We start from the raw sequence: 7,432 nt of genomic DNA on the forward strand, positions 1-7,432 counted from the left end.
AGCATTTAATTTCTGGGATTCTATATATTCAGCTGTGTTGTTTTTATTGTAAGTTTCCTCAAATCCTTTGTGGAAAGAGCGAAGCTATATAAATCAATATGAGTAAATAGAATTAAGCTCTACTGTTTCCCTAAGTCATCAGACAATAGAAACCTCAATAACACAGCTGCCTTCAAGACTACTAAAATTCTGACCCAGCCTTGACCAGGAGGCATTTCCAGCCTAGGCAAGATGGCACAGCAGGGCTGGAGTGTTCTTAAGTACCAGGGGGTCAAGCCATGTAAAGTGAATTACTTCTCCTCTTTGTATTCTCTTCATGGAATATTTAGATGTGAGCTTGTCCTAATGGACAAAGCCCTTACTCTAAAGCTGGCAGACCTGTGCTTGCGTGCTGTCACCACAGTTTGTACAAGGTGGCTACCTTTTCTGAGCTTGTCTCCACATCATGGAAATGGTTGAAAAAGACCCTTTTGGGATTTGTAGGAACTTGGAACAGTAAATACAAAAGGCCCTGTCTTGTACTTGGCATGTAGTTGGGACTCGTACGATGGATATTACTCTTCCTCTTCCTTTTACTATTATTTAAAAGTTATGATCATCATAATTCTAATTATCTTTATCCCTTCTTCCCACTGGAGTGACTCAAATAATTGAATCCCTGCTACCAGTGCTCTTGGAGCCTGATAGCAGCACAATGACAAATTAACACCTGCATTAGCTCCCAGAGTTAATAGTCCATCTCCTTGAAATGTCCCTCAAGGAACTTTCAACAATGCATTGCCTATAAGATATATAATCTGTATTTTAAACCATAGATTTAGAAAAATACCTCTAAGGCAGTCTACAAAAAGGCACATTCCTCTCTGGTAGCATGGCCTCCCAGGGTCCACGGTAAGCCCAGATGCACTCCTGTACCCTTGAAGCAGGACATCACTGAAGGCTTCAGGATGGGTGGTCTTATAAAATCTATCCCAAGCTCATTTCCCTGGCTGAGAACACAGGTCAGAACAATTGATGAGGGGCTGTTCTTTCTTAAAATGAGAAACCTTTTGGCCCAATTTCTGAAAATCATTTAATGGCAGTTGTGGTATTAGTCACCATAGCCTGTTCCATAGGGCCCTGGATTTTAGACTCATATGCCAAGTCCTTTTCTCTTTTCATTAAGAATAAATGTCACAGGGGACTGGGGAGGTTTCTTGGAGATGGCACTGAGTTACAGAAGGTGGGCACTTCCCAGACGTGATGATTCTTTTTCTTCAATGATGTCCTGAGACTGAAGCTTCCTCACTAAATGACAGAGGTCTTAAGATTAACCCTATGAATTTGTCAGCAAGTGTCCAGCAGGGTTGATCACAAATCAACTATATTTTTTCACTTTTCCCCATGTTTCAGAGCACCTATCTGTGTTAGGTGGGTGCAGAGATGAACATTCACAGCTCTCACCTTCAGGGCTCACTGCTGCTGCTAAGTCACTTCAGTCGTGTCCTACTCTGTGCGACCCCATAGATGGCAGCCCACCAGGCTCCCCCGTCCCTGGGATTCTCCAGGCAAGAACACTGGAGTGGGTTGCCATTTCCTTCTCTAATGTGTGAAAGTGAGGTCGCTCAGTCATGTCCTACTCATAGCCACCCCATGGACTGCAGCCTACCAGGCTCCTCCATCCATGGGATTTTCCAGGCAAGAGTACTGGAGTGGCTTGCCATTGTCTTGTCCTAGATGGGTGCAAAATTTCAGCACCATATGGTAAGTGCTATGGTGTGTGTACGTATATGGTGATTGGTGGTAGTCAGAACAACTCAGATTAAGCTTCACAGCAGTGTTGTGTGTTGATAGAAAGCTTAGGGTCAGTTGGGTTTGAACCCTAGCTCTGCCAGACAGAGGAGCCTAGTGGGCTGCTGTCTATGGGGTCGCACAGAGTTGAAAACGACTGAAGTGACTTAGCAGCAGCAGCAGCAGCAGCAGCAGCAGCCACTTATAAGCTGTGTTACCCTGGGCAAGTTGTCTTACCTCTCTGAGCCTGCATTTTCATATCTGGGAAATGAGGATAATGATAATACTTATAAGGGGCTGAGAATGAATGAGGTAATATATATAAAGTGCTTAAAACAGCACCTGGCATATAGTGAACACTGGATAAAATTAAAAAGCACCTTGAATAGGGCCAAGCTCATAGTAGGTCCTAAAATAGTTATTGAATGGGTGAATGAATAAACACCAACAATACTATAGCAATATAAAGAGATATGTTTAATTTACCAACAACAGAGTATTGGGAAAAAATGTTGGGTAAATGTCAAACCTGTGTTGAACCTGAAAGGGAAATTCATTCATTCATTTATTTACTAATTTAAAAGCTACGCAGCAAACCCCTCCCGTGTGCTGTGCACCGAGGATAGAGTCATGATAGACAAGGCCTCGAGCTTTTGAGGTTCTGTCTTAGCTACTGATTGAACAAGAGCTGTGTGCCGAGCTCTGCTGGGGGCTCTCCATATGAGAGCATGGTATATGTGGGCTGGGGGAGGCAGCCCAGGCAGAGGTGAAGGCGGGAGTGTTTTCATTTCCCAGGGCCACCCCAACAAACCACCACATGTTTTGTGACTTAAAACAATAGAAATGTTTTCTCTTACAGTTCTGGAGGCCGGAAGTCCAAAGTCAGGGGGTCAACCGGGCCATGTTTCCTCCTGAGACTGTAGGCAACATTTCTCCTTCTAGCTAGCAGATTTTCCTTGGTTTGTTGCAACATCACTCCAATCTCTGCCTCTGTCTTCACATGGCTTTTCCCCTTTGTCTTCTCACTGTGTCTTTGTGTCTTAAATATCCCTCTCCTGTCTTTAACAAGGACACTAGTCATTGGATTTAAGGCCCACCTTAAATCATGATCTCATCTATCAGTCCTCAGCTAATCTGCAGACATCCTATGTCTAAACAAGATCACATTCACAAATGCTGAAGGGTTAGGACTTGGCCATATCTTCTGGAGGGACACTATTTATGCCACTACAGTGAGTAATGGAGAAGGAAATGGCAACCCAGTTCAATATTCTTGCCTGGAGAATCTCCATGGACAGAGGAGCCTGGCAGGCTACAGTGCATGGGGTCGCAAGAGTAGGACACGACTTAGCGACTAAACCACCACCACCACAGTGAGTAAATATCCTGAGTCTAGAAAGAACACCCTGGAGCATGGAGGGTATTGAGTCCAGTCATTTGGAAGGGCAGAGTATTTGTTGGGTTTCCTGGGGCTCCTGGGGAATCTCATCAATTCACAGGCAAGCAGTCACAGAGTGCCCTGCGCTCAGAGGGGCTCTGTACTGGGTTAGTGCTCTGCTGTAGTCCCCCTGAAGCCCTAGGGAATTTTCTCTCTGAACTTGTGTTCTGCACATGAAGTCTGTGGGACAATGAAGCAGGCACACAGTGTGTGTGTGTCCAGTGATCCTTGCCACCCGGTTTGCTTATCACATTTTCACTGCTCTGAGAGCACAGAATTCCAAGGGGCCCACCATATACATGGGGGTTCAGGGGTTCTCAGAGCAAGTTCTAGGTAAGTACATTACATGTGCTGCTGAGAAAGTGAGGGAGTCGACAACACTGGGAGGCCCGCTCTCCATGTACACGAGGACTGACTTTGAACACATAAAGAGTGTCGTGACCTTCTAAGAAACATGTGTGATCAAGGGGCCCTGGCACACTCTTTCTTACTCATATTACTTTCCTGTATTAGGCAACCACTTAGGGTGAAGATGATGACAGAGAAGGAAAGGGAGTAGTAGTGTAGTGTTAGTTGCTCGGTCGTGTCCGACTCTTTGTGACCCTGTGGACTACAGCCCAGCAGGCTCCTCCATCCGTGGGATTCTACAGGCAAGAATACCGGAGTGTGTTGCCATCCCGGTCTCCAGGGGATCTTCCCGACCCAGGGATCGAACCCAGGTCTCCTGCATTGCAGACAGATTCTTTACCACCTGCGCCACCAGGGAAACCCTGACAGAGAAGGGAAGGAAAGGACTGGGCAACCCAGAGTTCCTTTTCCTCTTAGTCCTTTGTACTCATCAGTGAGCCAGAGCTGGAGAGTGTTGGTGGAAAGTGCACATGTCAAGAAGTGGGATAAGTTGAGTTAGTTCGGTTCAGCACTTCCACTGTTATGGTAAGAATGACATTCATAATTCATGTGGAATACGAATTGTACAATTTTTGTGATTCCACATGTGAGTAAAATGCTCCTATATTTGCATTTTAAACTGGTACCACACAACACAAAGATGAAAGTTCATGCTAATATTTAAAATTTTTAATTTTTCTTTACTAAGAACGATGTTAAACAGTATGTAAAAAGCATTGTGACAAGTTGAGAGAAAGAAAGGCTGTGGAAGAAGGAAAGCTTTAATTTTCGTGCCATTAACAGCACAGTTTTCTGCTTTGGGAGCAAGGAGCTCCGCATTTCATTCCATTTTGCACTGGGTCTTGCAAATTGTGTGGCTGGGCCCACAGAGGAGACTGTTGGGCAGAACCCGTGCATCCCTCAAGCCCGTCGCCTCCGGAGCCCTCACCCCGCTGGGTGCTGGCAGTGTTCTCCTCTCCGGCTTCACTTTCACGGCGAGCAGCCTTTGCTTCATGTTTTTCCCCGACTCAGGTCAGTTTTTTTGATGTTTTTTAAAAAGAACATTCTTGCTCTTCTCCCACATCTTTCCCCTCTCCTCCCCCTACCGTTTTCCCAACACTCCAGGGGGTTTCAGGGGAGCGAACAGGCCCATTCGGAACTATCCGCGCTGGCCAGCCTCCGGTGTCCCGCTGTGGGAGCCGCCCGTGAGGAGCCACAGGCCGGGCGCTGCTGTGCCTCAGCGGGACAGGTCTTCTGCTAGGTTCGAGGGGAAGTGGCCAAAACAGCTCTCAGTCTCAGGAACCTCTCTGTGAGGCAGTGGTGGGTGCCGCCTGGCTGGCAGACTCACCCTTGCCTTCTGAGAAGAGGACCGTTTCCTCAGCCAAGCCCGCTGACGAGAATGCCATGCTCGGCCCACCCCAGTGCTGGATGAGAACCTATTTCTGTAACTATCATTCCTGACTCTGCCGGAGAGGCTCTTCCCTCCCCAGCTCTTCACAGGCAGAAATCCTCGCCTGATTAAGAAATTGTGAAAAGTAGGTTGCTCTTTTTTGACTGCCCGTGACAGGAAGGGAGCCCGGTATAGCAAGCGCCTGTGGAAAAGAGCTTTCTCAGGCCAGGGCTTGTTTCTGTTCTGTTCTGCTTGATGTGGGAAGGCATCACACACCTGACTGCCTCCCCGTCCTTCACCCAATAGAGACGTGTGGAGACTGGAAACGCTGCTTAGGACTTGGTGAAACTGGCATTTTCTGGGCTTTTGTTCACCTTCCCATTGACGGCTGGCTTGGGTCCTCTCCAGACGCTGGGCTGGCTGGGGACCAAGCACTCAACGCTGTGGCGTTGGCAAGCGTGGCTTTTGCTAACTAAATAGCATGAGGAGGGAAGGCTAATATTTGCGGAACATAATTTCAGTCCAACTGCAGGGCCTTCGTAAGTGCCACATAAATGTTGAATCGATGAATGCCTGACGATCTTACCCTACCCACAGATTCTGCGCCAGGCCTCTTATGGTTTGCTCATTTAATTCTCATCAAGCAGACATCTGATATGGGGATTATGACCCCCTGTTTTATGGTATGAAACCAAGGCTTACTGAGAAAAGGCAATTAATTCAAAATCATATAATAATAGAGAGTAGAGTTAAAATCTCTCTCCAGGTCTTTTTCCTCCTAAAGCGTGATTTCTTTCTCCTGTGCTACACCATCAAATCTCAAATGACAAATCATCTTTCCTTTCCCATTTCCTTCTCTGCTCTCCCTCCGTTCTTTCTTCCTGGCTTCCTGCCTGCCCTCACCCCTCTTGCTTTCATACCTCTATCTATTCAGTCATGCTTCTCTTCTCCCTTCAACACACACTTTTCCAAAAAAGAAGTTCAAGTAACTGATTGATTTCTCTCTTTAGAATTTAAAGACCTTCAGGAACTAAGTCTTGGTAAGACTGAGCCTTTGCTTCGAAGTCTCTGTAACATATTCAGACTGATTTCCTCAGTGTTTCCTTAACATAATATGTACAGTCCTGCTCCTGTCGCCTTCTCCCATCATACCCTTTCTGAGCCCTCACCTCACTCAGCCTTTCTAGCCAACAGTGATCTATCATTCCTGTCACAAACGGCAGCTAAAATTTTTAGAACATGTACTTTGTGCCAGTTACTGCTATAAGCATGTCACCCACATTTACTTAAAGTAGCCTCAGTCATGTGAAGTGGGGGCAAAATTGTTGTGCATGTATTGCGGAAAGATGAAACAGAAGTCTGGGGTATTGGAGGTGGGTGAGTAATTTGCCCAAAACACAAAGGTAGTGATGTAGTTGTATTATTTCTTAAACATCACGTCATTCATTGCTGCATTTTTTGAGACAGTGCTTTGGGATAACCGACTGTTTTCTATAAATATCTTCTGAAGAAGGTGATCTCTGGTTTGAAGAATTACATCTTGCAATTCTTTATGTGTTTCCCAGAGTTAAAAGTTTACTTGCTGAACAGTGAGGGGTAAAGGTAGTGCCCTGTAACATGATGTAAAACATCCAGAAATACACATGCCTTAGTAAGCTTCCAGAAACTACCTTTTGGACACTTAGATAACAAATGAGAAGTTTTTGGAACGTAGGAATGTAGAATTAGGAGAGAGGTTTTGAAAAAAGAAGTAGTCCAGGTATATTGTTAACTGTTAATTGTTAATTTATTCATCCTACCTGTATGGGACAACTGCCAGGTGATGGAGACACAGAAATGGGTATGTCACAGGCTCTACCTGCAGTGGGTCAGTTGGTTCAGGAGAGGGAGTTTATGATGGAGTGTGGTCCTTTCAGCCAAGGGTCAAGACAGAGAACTGTGGAAATGCACGGAAATGAGCCATAGCGGAGCAGACAGGTCGGGAGTCAGTGACTGGCTGAGGTCACACTATGACTATGCAGCAGGTGCAGGGCAGGAATGCGGAGAGCCCTCCTTTAGAATGCGGGAGGCTGCTGGCCAGAACTGGTGGGGGCGACGCTCACAAAGCTCCCTGCAGTGTCTCTCATAGTCGGCACTGAACACACATGTGCTGCTCCTCCTGTGCTTGTTCTCAAGATTCCTTCCATCTACATCCAGCAAATGTGAACTCTTCATCCAGAGCGTGCTATGTGTTTTATTTACTTACTCAACAAACATTTATCAAGTAGAGCTTACTGTGTGCCAGGCACTATTCTGAGAACTGGGAGGAAGTCAGTGAACAAAATAGGCACAAATCCCACCTTTGCTGAACTTATGCTCTGGCACGGGGCTGCAGATTGTAAACCTACGTGAGTCAGAGAATCCAGGAGCAAGTGATGAGTACAATGAAAAATGGTTCCTAGTAAGGA

This window comes from Ovis canadensis, chromosome 14 (genome assembly GCF_042477335.2).
Source record: "Ovis canadensis isolate MfBH-ARS-UI-01 breed Bighorn chromosome 14, ARS-UI_OviCan_v2, whole genome shotgun sequence".
Taxonomy (NCBI): Eukaryota; Metazoa; Chordata; class Mammalia; order Artiodactyla; family Bovidae; genus Ovis; species Ovis canadensis.